The sequence below is a fragment of the Anabrus simplex genome, chromosome 3, assembly GCF_040414725.1.
Source record: "Anabrus simplex isolate iqAnaSimp1 chromosome 3, ASM4041472v1, whole genome shotgun sequence".
NCBI lineage: Eukaryota > Metazoa > Arthropoda > Insecta > Orthoptera > Tettigoniidae > Anabrus > Anabrus simplex.
The window spans coordinates 363,692,457-363,705,487 of record NC_090267.1 but is presented as its reverse complement, the minus strand read 5'-3'; the positions used below and the strand labels follow the sequence as shown (position 1 = coordinate 363,705,487).

The 13,031-nt window shown below is 41.6% G+C and overlaps 1 protein-coding gene across 1 annotated transcript in view; it reads left to right on the top strand.

Moving 5' to 3' along the window:
- Sox15 (Sox box protein 15) overlaps positions 1-13,031 on the top strand; it is a 744,791-nt gene that overhangs the window by 694,994 nt on the left and 36,766 nt on the right. The gene's annotated exons all lie outside the window — the stretch shown is intronic.

Below are 13,031 nucleotides of genomic sequence, written 5' to 3'. Positions count from 1 at the left end.
TTTCCACTAGATGGCACTGATGCAGGCATTGGCAAAAACTAACCGGTCAACGATGGGTACAGAACAGCTAGTGAACTAAACCTCAAGAGACTGTGTCGTACGGCGACTTGAGGTGAACACTGAGTACGCCCGCGCTGTCTGTGACCCATATTCAGGCTCACATTGGCTCCGAAAGTTTCCAAGGTAACGCGGGCGAAGCAGGTGCCATTCTCTTGCTATGTGCAGCTATGTGGTGGAAAGTGAGCCGAGTCGAACTCTTGTTGCTCTCATTGACCGCCGAGAGGTTTCGCCATGCCAGGCCCTCCTCCTCTCTGATCAATATATCACACACACCTTCCAAATAATGTTCACTTACTGCATTCCGTACATTAGTCACAGCACGCTGAGCACATTGCAGAAATATTAGGAAGAGAGAAACACTTGCTCTTCTTGCTCTGATGCGGAGAGAGCTACGTGCTATCTGTTTGTAAGTGATATTAAGATCATGCGACATAAATCAGGAAAATGACGTACTTCTTATTTTTTTAATGTTCCGAGTATACTACCATAATTTAATTTCACCGATTGAGAACCACATGTCAACAGAAATTGATTATTTTCCAACAGCGGAATATTCGGAGTTTCACTCAGTGTGACAGCGGGCTTATCAGTTGTAATACCACATATCTGAACGACAGTGGCAAGTATGCTGTTGAGATATTGCAGCTGCTGCTCCTTACGATGCTTTCATTTCCCACCCTGAAGGGGTGAGAAAGGCCACCTACAGGGTGACGTCCTCTCTCTGGCCAGGAGACGTTAGGGTATTGAAAATGTGCTTGAAATGGGAGTTTGGTGGAGTGAGTGGTGTGGGTTCCTTGGCTAAGTGATTGAAAAGAAAAGTTATTACCGAACAAGTGGCAGCGCGGTTTGGCCCACGTAGCTATCAGCTAGCATTCGGGAGATGGTGGCTTCGAACCTCACTTTCGGCAGGCCTGAATATAGTTTTCCGTGGTTTCCCATTTTCACACCAGGCATTAAGGCCACTCCCATTCCTAGCCCTTTCCTATCCAATCGCCGCCATAAGACGTACCTGTATCGGCGTGACGTAAATCAAATCGTAAGAAAAAGTAAAGTGAATTACAAAATTTCCTGTGGACTTCATGAATTCAAAAGAGTTACTTACAAGTTAATCTTTGGATGTTAGGAAATATAAGGTCATATACACACAATAATATTTTTGTGAACATAAGAACATTTGGTAGATCTGGTGAAACCAACCAATACTGAAGACACCTCTGCTATCAGTTTACTAGGGAAGATATGTACCTCCACTTGCTATAGATGTCTGTCTTTGGTTTTTATAATCAAAAATTAAGTTCGCATTAGTGAACAATAATTTATTTCCATCGATTAAGAATATCATACACTGTAAACAGAAAATGAAAGTTTTCTAGCTCTTTAGTCTTTAACAATCGTGAAGTAACCAGCGTTTCACTCTGGTGTGGCAATGGGTTCATAAAATTAGTGCCTTAGGTCCATCCTTCAGGCTTGTTCATAGGCAAAATTAGAGAGTTTTGCTTGACATTTTTTTCGATCTACGAGATGTGGTGATGGTGGTGGTATATTGGGTTAAAGGTAAACTAGGCCGTCATACACTTACATCTTGATGGCATTATGGTGGTTATTGTTGTAGATGAGCGGTGGTGGTTATTGTTTTAAAAGGGTGTTAACTAAGCAACCATACTCCGCAGATATTGGAGATATGGTGGAATGTTTTTTTTTTTTTTTTGAAGGGAGAGGGGGAAGTAAACTAGACAGTCTTTCCACTCTAGAAGATATCGGGCTGGTAGTGATAGTTCTAAGAGGAAGTTAACTAAGCAACCATTCTCTCTTAACTCAACTCAGAAAATAACGAGGAAGAGGTTTGACTATTCCAACGCTGCCTGACCAACATAGACAGAAATGAAGGTGAAAATCTGATACATTCCAAGATACAAATTCACGACCTTCTAGACAGGAGGTCAGATTGAGCGAGCCGTGATCAAGCCCAGATCAAGAGTAGGGGAAAATAAAAGACACTCAGAAACCTTGTAACTTAATATGCTGAAAGGGACGCTTAAGTACCATGAAGGTTGTATTGTGTCTTTGCAGTCATTTCCCTCCCGGGACTTGAACCACAAACCTCGACTTTTATTAATCCTAATGTAGTACAGAACCGACCACACACTATCTGCTTTGAATAATAATACCCCCATGGCCCTACAGCCTTGGGCCTTTGCCTACCAAGCGACCAGCCATATGTACTCGCGTAGGCTGACTCGACCTCGATATGAATAATAATAATTCGTCCGGATGAAACTATATTTACATCGGTCTGTTTTTAAGCCGACTTAGTTGTACAGGAGTGAAAGTAGGGTGACTCAGGATATCTTATTTGTAAGTTGGAAATAACAGACATGACGGTAGAGATGATGATGATGATGATGATGATGATGATGATGATGATGATGATGGTTGTTGTTTAAAGGGTCCTAACATCTAGGTCATCGGCCCCTAATGGCACTATATGATACGAAATGTAAGGACAATTAAAAACCCATAATCCTCTACTGACCAGAATTCAAAACGTGAGGACGAAGAATGAATGGATGGATATGAAGTTAAAACAATCAGTGGATCTGACCCGCATTGCCTCACATTCCCAGAAACTAGCGTTAAACTGACCAAGGGACTGCTTCTAAAGCACAATACTAAATCGATGATGCTTGTAGTCTAAACGAGTCCAAAATCCAGGTCATCGGCCCCTCATAATGATACTTATCGCTAGGAAAGTAGAGCCATGGTGTTTGTATGGTGCGGTACTGATCAAAAGTAGCGTAGACTCGCGGTATTCCACACATTATGGTACTATTCACGGGTAATGTAATGCGGATATGTAACAAAGACCTATGGTGTTTCGCACCATTTACAGGCAGCGCAAACCTATGGTTTCTCACATAGGTGTATACCAATCACAGGCACTCGTACTATCCCTGGTGTTTCTCGCATAATGGGTACTAATAATAGGCAAGGCAGACCCATGGTGTCGCTGATATAGTGGTACGAATCACAGGTACTGTAAAATGCATCCTGAGCACACACTGTCGCTACTAATCACAAACCTACTGTGTACTTAACATAGTGGTTCTACGCGCAAGTAAAAGCGACCCATGGTGTTCCCTGCGTGGTGGTAGTATTATGGTTCTAATTTGATCATCCCTTGGTCGCCCATTTTAGTCGCCTCTTACGACAGGCAGGGGATACTGTGGGTGTACAGTATTCTTAGTCTGCGTCCCCCAACCACAGGGGGTTGTGTGTTTGGTCCGCGAGAGGTATTTTATTTCCCTCAAGTCCGCCGGCAAGCGGTTAGGACCTCCCTATCCGGCACCTGGGACGCGCCACGTGGGAGTATCACCTCTCCCCCTGCTACGCCAGCGTGGTAGGTTCGTGGTGCGAACCGAATGCTCTCTCCTCAGTTGGTGGCTATCCGTGACTGGGAGATAAGTGTTTATTCATTTATTCATGCATGCATGACAATTTAATTCGGTCATGGAATCATTCATTTAAAAAAACTCATCCAGGTATTTATGTACACCTATGTATAGTGTCTGTGAAAATGGAGAACAACTCTGTACAGACTTATGACAAATAAATAAATAGTTCGTGGTGACGGTAGAGAGAATGAACAATGGAACAAACAGGCACGATCAATGGCAGGATGGTATTCAAAATAATGAAATAGACAGTTAGGTTTGAACTCGATGGATGAAAATAAGTGGATAGACTGGATTGGACGGTGGGACCACCACCATAAGAGGTTTATTATTATAACATCATCCCCAGAGTTAATTCTTAATTTCGTCTCATTCCAAGTACCCACCTGTAATTGTTCCCACCTATTTATGCTAGCAGTCATTCTGGCTGCCTTCATTTCTGTTACCTCCAATTTACGAATATCGCGAATTCACCAAGCTTTCACTTCCGTACACAAAAGTCGATGTCAAGAGAACCTTGTCCAAGAATGCACTTCATCCTTACAGCTGTATTTTAATTTTGCTTACTCTACTGCCTTCTTGGAAAAATACTATTCTAACTGTTTATTATTATTATTATTATTATTATTTGCTTTACGTTGCACGGACACAAAGAGGTCTTATGGTGACGATGGGATAGGAAAGGCCAGGAGTGGGGAAGCAGCGGTCGTAGCCTTAATTAAGGTACAGCCCCAGAATTTGTCTCGTGTGAAAATGGAAAACCAATGAAAAGCATCTTCAGGACTGCCGACAGTGGGATTCGAACCCACTATCTCCCGGATGCAAGCTGACAGCTGCACGCCTCTAATAACACGGCCAATTTACCCGGTCTAAGTATTTAAAGTAACCCACTTGTCCAGTCTCGTGTTCAATATTAATAATAATAATAATAATAATAATAATAATAATAATAATAATAATAATAATAATAATAATAATAATATGCGTAGTATTTTAAATCAGAAGCCGTCAATTTTTCTGTCGTATCTTGTATTATAAAGCTTTCTAAAGTAAATATAGAATGGAAATGGGGCAAAAGGGAAGAAGTCTGCCCTCAAGTACTGAAAATGGTCTAAGTTTATTGCTTCTGCAAGTATCCGTCGGTGATGTTGAGCAAGGATGGGAGGTACAAAAACTCGGTGGCGATCATCATTTCTGGAGCAGTGAAGGTGGAGTGCAACCGCAGGCGACGCACGTGCTGTAAATACCCTCCTGGAGGAGAGACCTTGAGCTGTTGACATCATGCGGGGCAGTGTAATGTTTAGTCTCCACCACTCCCCTGGCGAGGTCATGACGCAACTTTACCGTCAGCTGAAATATTTGAACACGATACAGACCTGATAAAACTACTACTTCCACTAAATTGAGAATCAAATTTGCAATCACGGGACCTCAGATTAGCCTGGCTTTACTTCCGGATCTCACTACCTGGATGGCATCTTCTACTTCACAGCCCTACTTTTCCATGTCATCTTTTTTTAAACTGTATTATAATGATATTAGGGAATTGATTGCTGAACCATACTATTTTTGGAGCTATTTTGGCAAGAAATGTGTATCAGTAACAAGCGAAGTATTCGTATATTCATTCAACGTCCACTCACTAACAGTTTGGTGCCTTATTTGTTTTTACAAGCCGCTTTATGTCGCACCGACACAGAATGGTCTTATGGTGACAATGGGATAGGAAAGGGCTAGAAATGAGAAGGAATCGGCCGTGGCCTCAATTAGGTACAGTCCCAGCATTTGCGGGTGTGAAAATGGGAAACCACTGAAAACCATCTTCAGGGCTGCCGACGGTGGGATTCGAATCCGCTATCTGCCGAAGGCAAGCTGTCTCATGTATGCTGTATTTCATCGTTCTCCTTTTTAAGTTAAGACATAAATAGTTCCATAAACAAAATAATTAATATATTTTCAGTACAAACAGTGATTTTCTCAAAACGGACACTCTTATCGACATAAATTGATGAAGATTTTTATATTGAGTAAGACCTATATTACCCCCTCATGCCTAGTATTCTTAGTGTCAGCATATAAAAGTTCCCTGATCATTCATTCGGTGTTTATCCGATATATTAAAAGTTTACCATTATGTCATTGATCTGCCTCATTCTCATCCTTGGCTTTGACAATATGAAAGTGACTGAGGTATGTGCGATGCTAGTAATACCGTTTATTGTGCAGCCTGTCCCTGTTTCGAAACCTTCTCCTAAGGTCGGTCAATGCGTGCATTTCAGTGGGCTTGGCAGACTGATATGCAATAGCAAATTCTGGCTTGGTCAGGAAAGCAACGGAAAACTACCTCGCTCCTCATTTCCCTAGTACACATCTTCAGTGATGTCTAGGTCGTGTATAACAGCTGACGACAGAACTGTCGAGGTTCCAGCTAGACTCCGGGCTGAGTACTCAATATACATATACCATTATGTCGCCCGATAGAGTTCCGCTTTCATTGTCCACTGCTTGAGAAAAATGGAACGTCAAAATTGACATACAGGCAGCCCAAATGGTGTAATGTCAAAATGCCTATTGGAAAGCACTGAATGTGCCACGACATGCCGACATCGTACGGCATGGAATATCGAATGAACTTCCATCTGCCCTTAATACCAGGTGTATGTATAAGTTATTGCCGGTTTTTGTAGTAAAGAAAACACGTAATTTTCAAGGGAAATTCATTTCTTATTTATTCAAAATATTGGCCATCAGCTTCTACACACTTCGCCCATCTTTCAAATAAGTTATGAATACCATGCCAGAAAAATTGCTTGTCTTTTGCGGTAAACCATTCGTCGAGCCATTTTTCAACTTCGTGGAAGTTGCTTAAGTGCTGCTGTGCGAGCGCGTGCCCCGTTGATGCGAAGAGGTAATAGATGGCGCCTGGTCGGGGAAGTACGGCGGATGCGGAAGGATGTCCCATCCAAGCGATTTGAAGGTGTCTGGTTTTGCTGTGTGAGACGGCGCATTGTCGTGTAACAAAATCACTTTGCCATGTCTTCTGGTCCATTCCGGCCGTCTTTCGATCAATGCGTGATTTAATCATTTGTTGGCGATACAGTTAAGTTATGCATTAACGGTTTCGTCGGGCAATTGTTCGTCTTAGCACTTTTGTGGTCTACCAGAGCGCGCTGTCTTTCACATTAAAATCACCACGTTTAAATTGTCCAAACCATGTCTCACACGTTCTAATCGATGGAGCTTGTTTCTACCAGCAAACGATGACTTTCCACAGCCTGTTTCGTTTGATTAAATAAGAAAAGCAATGCGTGCTGCGAGTGTTCTTTTTCAGACACAAACGTCGACATGATCAATGAACACAGCCGCTAGTGTTTGGCGGACTCAATTCGTGTGTGTTTGTAGGTTAATGTCAGATGAAAAAACTGACGTATGTGTCAAATTCATACGCTGCGTACTGTTCGCTGGCGCCATCTCGTAGTGAAACCGGTAACGACTTATGCATACACCTGGTAAATCTCACAACCTCTGCTGGTCTTAAACCCACGATCTTGTGGTCCTGAGGCCAACACCCTACCACTGATCCGTAGAAGAAGCAAGTACAATGCTTTGCTAGAAAATATTTTTGTATGAAGAAGGAAGGCTTCTGGTCTTTACAAATATATTTAGCCTTAAGCTTTCGGCGGGGCTCAGTGGTTCAAGACGGTAGAGTGGGGCTCACCCGGCTAAAGCCCTCTCCAGTCTTACAGAAACATTTTCAAACATATCAGATTTTAACCATGAAGAAACAATCTATACCTGGAGTTACGAGCGCGACAGTGAAGTAAATAAGTTGGTGTTTCTATCAAAAACTTTATCATTAAAGATTATTTATACATATACAATCCCTGTGGCTATATCATCAAACTGAACTTACAGAAATTAGAACATATTTAAAAAAAGATTTCTGGCCTGCGTCCGATTCAGCGAATGATTACTTTTCTCTCAGACCCCCACACCTCGATTTGGAGCAATAGCGCTCTCTCTCTCTCTCTCTCTCTCTCTTTCCCCACGCCTGTCTCGCTCGCTCCCCCTGTCTCCCTTCTCCTCACTTGAACCGCAGCGCTCCAAATCCGAGCCGAGTTGAGCCGAGCTTAGCCGAGTAGCCCAGAGACGAAGTGTTGGTCCGAGCCGAGCCGAGTCGAGTCGAGTGCGACCGATGCACTGTGCACAGGAACTCTGAGCCACTGTCTGCACGCGTGAGATTTTGGGCGTTTCAGATGCCCTGGTGTATATTGTAGTCAGCTCCACCTAGCCTATACATCTACCATATAACAATGCTTATTGAGAGCTCAGTCAGCCTATGGTTTTAGTATCTACTAGCTCAGTTTGAAAGTCAATTCCAAATGAGTAAACTAAAATTTCTGATTTTCCCAACAAGAAAAAGAAATTACAAAAATCATGAATTAGTAGAAAATACGGAGAAAATAATCTTAACTAGGCGTCGCTCCCATAATTTGTGAATCCTCAGATGCTGCCAACCCAAGCTTATGTGTCACAAATATGTTGCATGAAAGGTAGGGATGATCCTTCCCCATCTTCAGTTCTTTACTACGCCACTGGTTGGGGCGCTACTCTTCCGAGCCTGTGCTGGTAGATTGAATCTCGTCTCTGTGCAATGGTTTCTCAAAGTGGTCAATTATGCCAGTCTCTTGTCGAAAGAAATTCCGGTTCCTCGGAGTCTCCGAACATCGAAAAATGCTAGTTAGTGGGACGTTAAACCAAAAATATAATAATAATAATAATAATAATAATAATAATAATAATAATAATAATAATAATAATAATAATAATAATAATAATAATAATAATAATAATAATAATGCAGAAATGTTCGCGTATATCCGAAATACTTTTAAAAGAATTCAGGCAGTGAGTAGGGCCTATGTGAGAGAATATTCCTATTTTACAATTCAGTCGAACCCCTACGGCGAGAGAAACATCTCATGCGAACGAAAAGAGACTGAAAATTGTGGAAACGCTTGCTCATGCTCGCGCCGATGAGACAGCAGATAGATCACTCAGTGTGAAGTCAGACGTTCCCCGCCATTTTAGGCTACAAGTAATTAATCAAAATCTTCCATCCAGACCGTGTTAAAGCAAAAGGAAGAGAGAACTATCCATTGAGCACGCACAAAGTAGATATTTTCTCATTAGGAATCATAGTCCCCTCACCCCTATATTCATAGCCGCCTTTGATTGTGTCATACACGACACTAATATGTGTTACTATGCTAAAGGTGTGATAATAAATTTAAATTTAAGAGTCCTGGGAGAAAAGGTAGAAAAAGACAAAGAGGTAGTGAAACGATAAAAAATAGGAGTAGTTTCGGCTTGAAACTACCGTTCTGGGAACACTTGGTTAAGTACAGTCCAATAACATCGGCCCGCCTGCCCGGTGGGCGTTCCGACAGCTAGGAGGAATTAATTAACCAATAAAATTTAACTGCTACGTTCCACATCAGGATGGATGATAAGCGTGATATGTCCGTTTGAATGGCGCACGCTGTCACTATGGAAACTCGTTTCAGAACGTGAGTCATCTCGTCATGTTCCAGCTTACAGTGATCCTGTAACTCTTAACAACTAGAGCAATTCTTTACAATCGCTTTACCACGGAGGTGTAAGCAACATAACTGCCCGCAAGATAGAGCCAGAGGCGACAGAGTGTAGGTTAGAATGACTAGGTGTCCCCTTTACCAGGGAACGTTTCTCCCAATTCCACTTTTACCCTGACCTATTTTTCCCATTTCAGTGAGGTGGAAGGTAGTCCTTCAGGAGTTCTTTAACGTGACAAGAGCCAGCGGCACAAAACTGTATAATTTAGAGACCTAATACCAACGACCTCAGCCAAGATCGAAAAACTATCTTCCAAGCAGGAGGACACCGAATAACCGTCTACGTCACTGAGATGTCAAAATTTACGTGTGAATTTATTATTATTATTATTATTATTATTATTATTATTATTATTATTATTATTATTATTATTATTATTATTATTATTATTATTATTATTATTGCCCGGCTCCATACCTACATGGTTAGCGTGCTGGCCTTTGGTCCAGGGAGTCCCGGGTTCGATTCCCGACTGGGTCAGGGGTAATTACAATGGCTCGGGGGCTGGGTACGTGAGCCGTCTTCATCAGAATTCATCCTAGATAGGACCCTATCCTCATTGTCGCGCAGGTCGCCTATACGGCGTCAGCTCACAAGACCTGCACCAGGCCTCTTCAGAAGCCACACGCCAATAATAATAATAATAATAATAATAATAATAATAATAATAATAATAATAATAATAATAATAATCATACATTATATTAATAATTTAATTGATAATTATAATATAAGTAAATAATAAATAACAATAAATAAATAAATAAATAAATAAATACAAAAATAATGTTTATATTATTAATCAGAATGTTTTGTCCAAGCTCCCTAACCGCTTTAAGTATAATACAGAATATATATTAGTATATATTCCATATATTATAATTATATATTAATATATTTGTTAAATATATTTTCGATCGTGGACACCATGACTTTTTGTCTTATTGTCTACAGATATTTTCTCGTTCACCGCCGTAGTGGTTAGTTCAATAGTTCCCTGGTTGGCCTGGATTCCATTTGGTTTTGAGGCACTAATACAGAATGTACTCTACCTCTGCTAATTCAATTTACAGAGCTCACCGCTCTCGCCATTCAGAACCCAATATGTATACATTTGACCGTTTATTAAAATGCGGATCCGCCCCCATGGTGTTGTGGTTAGCGTGATTAGCTGCCACCCCCGGAGGCCGGGGTTCGATTCTCGGCTTTGTCACGAAATTTGAAAAAATGTGCTACGAGGGCTGGAACGGGGTCCACTCAGCCTCGGGAGGTCAACTTAGTAGAAGTGGGTTCGATTCCCACCTCAGCCATCCTCGAAGCGGTTTCCGTGGTTTTCCCACTCATCCACCAGGCAAATGCCGGGATGGTACCTAACTGCAGCCCACAGCCGCTTCCTTCCTTCTTCCGTGCCTGTCCCTTCCAATCTTCTCATCCCTCCACAAGGCTCCTGTTCAGCATAGCAGGTGAGGCAGCCTGGGCGAGGTACTGACCTACTTCTCGGTTGTATTCCCCCGACCCAAAGTAAAACGCTGCAGGACACTGTGCTTGAGGCGGTAGAGGTGGGATCCCTCGCTGATTCCGAGTGAAAAACCGACCCTGGATGGTAAAGAGATTAAGAAAGAAAGAAGTTAAAATACGGACCTTAAGTCTTTCAAAAGCACTTCTAGATTCAGTAGAAATAATAATAATAATAATAATAATAATAATAATAATAATAATAATAATAATAATAATAATAATAATAATAATCCTTGCCACGTCGGTTCATGGTTTCATACATAATTGAATGGGTTATTTTTTGAGACCTTGTAAATCACGCATTTCCTTTTCATGTGAGAATGCAATGCAGACTCGTTCTATGTAGAAAGTCTGGTGTGTAGAATGAATGCAGATTTTTTTAAACTTGATGAATATCTATCCAATGAAGAAGGAATTCAAAGTGTATACGACTGGAATATCAAAGGCATTGCATTGCTAACTGAAACGAGAATCATTTTCTGTTTCGGTGATCAATATATTTCAATATACTATCGCGCTATACTGTACATGTGTCAATTTATGACTGGAGCTTGAATTTGTCGTTTATTTAAATAGAATGATCAACAACTCTCAATGTTTTTTGAAATCTCCGAAAGTAATGAAGTTTTAAACCAGTCTAGTAAAAATGTTAACAAGTCCGTTAAATACTTCCGCGCTTCTTCAATAAACTTTTGTGTTTCAGAAGCAAATAATTTAATAACAGACGCTACATTGTTAATTATTCGTTTTTTGTTGCCTCACAAGTTTACAATTAGCGACTTGCAGGGATTAATATTATTTATTACTAACTCAACGTGGTCCTTTATTTCTTCTCATCTGCCCCAGACTGCTTCCAGGCCTGATTCCATTTGCTAGATCTATCCAATTCGAGGTGGTTCTGGTGGTTTCTTATCGCCTGGCATTTTTCCTACTAGAAATCATTGAGAACTTGTTCATCTCTACAATGAATGTGGTCTAGCTAACGTTGTCTGTGGCTTCTTACAATCGTTGCGACTTACATTTCGGTGTAGATTTTCGATTCTTCATTTTTCTCGATGCACTGAATAGGGCATAAATACCAGAATTTTGTTTTCAAGGCAGTAATGTGTTGTACATTGAGCCTCCGTGGCTCAGGCGGCAGCGCGCCGGCCTCTCGCCACTTGGTCCCGTGGTTCAAATCCCCGTCACTCCATGTGAGATTTGTGGTGGACAACGCGGAAGCGGGGCAGGTTTCCCTCCGGGTACTCCCGTTTTCCCTGCCATCTTTTATTCTAACGACACTCTCCAATATTATTGAATGTCACCAGTCAGTCAATTATTGCTCCAAAGGGGTGTGACAGGCTTCAGCAGCTGGCACAATTCCTATCGTCGGCGGTCGAATGATCGAACAGGCTGAGGATTTTCATTGTGTTGTACTGTACATTCCTTTCTCAGAGGCTATGTTTCCGCACTGTAGATTAACACGGACAGGGCTCCTCGGCTGTGGTCAGTGTAGTGGTCTTCGGTTTTGAGGGTCCCGCGTTCGATTTCAAGTCGGACCGGGGATTTTCACTGGGTCCAATTCATTCCTTAAGCTCTGGTACTGGGTGTATGTCTTAATACACATCTTCGTTTACATACAACACAACACATCACACTACAAACCACGAAATGGTGAATACATCCCTCCATATAGGACAGCGTTAGAAAAGACATCTGACTGTAAAACTGGGCAAAATCCATTCATGATGCCGACACCAGGTAATTAGGAAAATGGAGGAGGTAGAAGAGGTTAACACAGATAAGTAAGAGTCAAAATTCACCCAAATTTTCCGTCATGCATGCTGACAAAGCGCAAATCCGTCTCTGTTTACAGTGGCATAGGCAAGAATTAATTCATTACCTTCATCAGTCCGTCGCATTTTCTGTTTTATATCTATGACACTGACAATATAAAATTGACCCAGATATGAGCGCTACTAATAGCACTTTTTATGCAACCAGTCCTGTGGTGAATAATGCTAAAGCCAAGGGCCTATGAGGATTTCAAGTACCGAAAGGGCAGTGACTCGTGCAGTTGCATCAGTCATATCATGATGCAGAAGGCGAAGGGAAACCACCGCACTACTTGTTCCCAGGAAAATGATCATAGTAATGTTATAATCGCCATCACGATAGCCAACATCAGGAACGGATAAGGCACGAGAAGAAGTTTATTGGCGAAGTGTACGTTTGTTTTTTCGGGGCGTCGACCTATGGAGATCTTTTGCCCCAACTTGCACCATATGATACGAACCTGAATGTAATTGCGTGTTTAATGTGAGGAGAGGAACGTTAAGGACGACACAAACACCGAGTCCCTAGGCC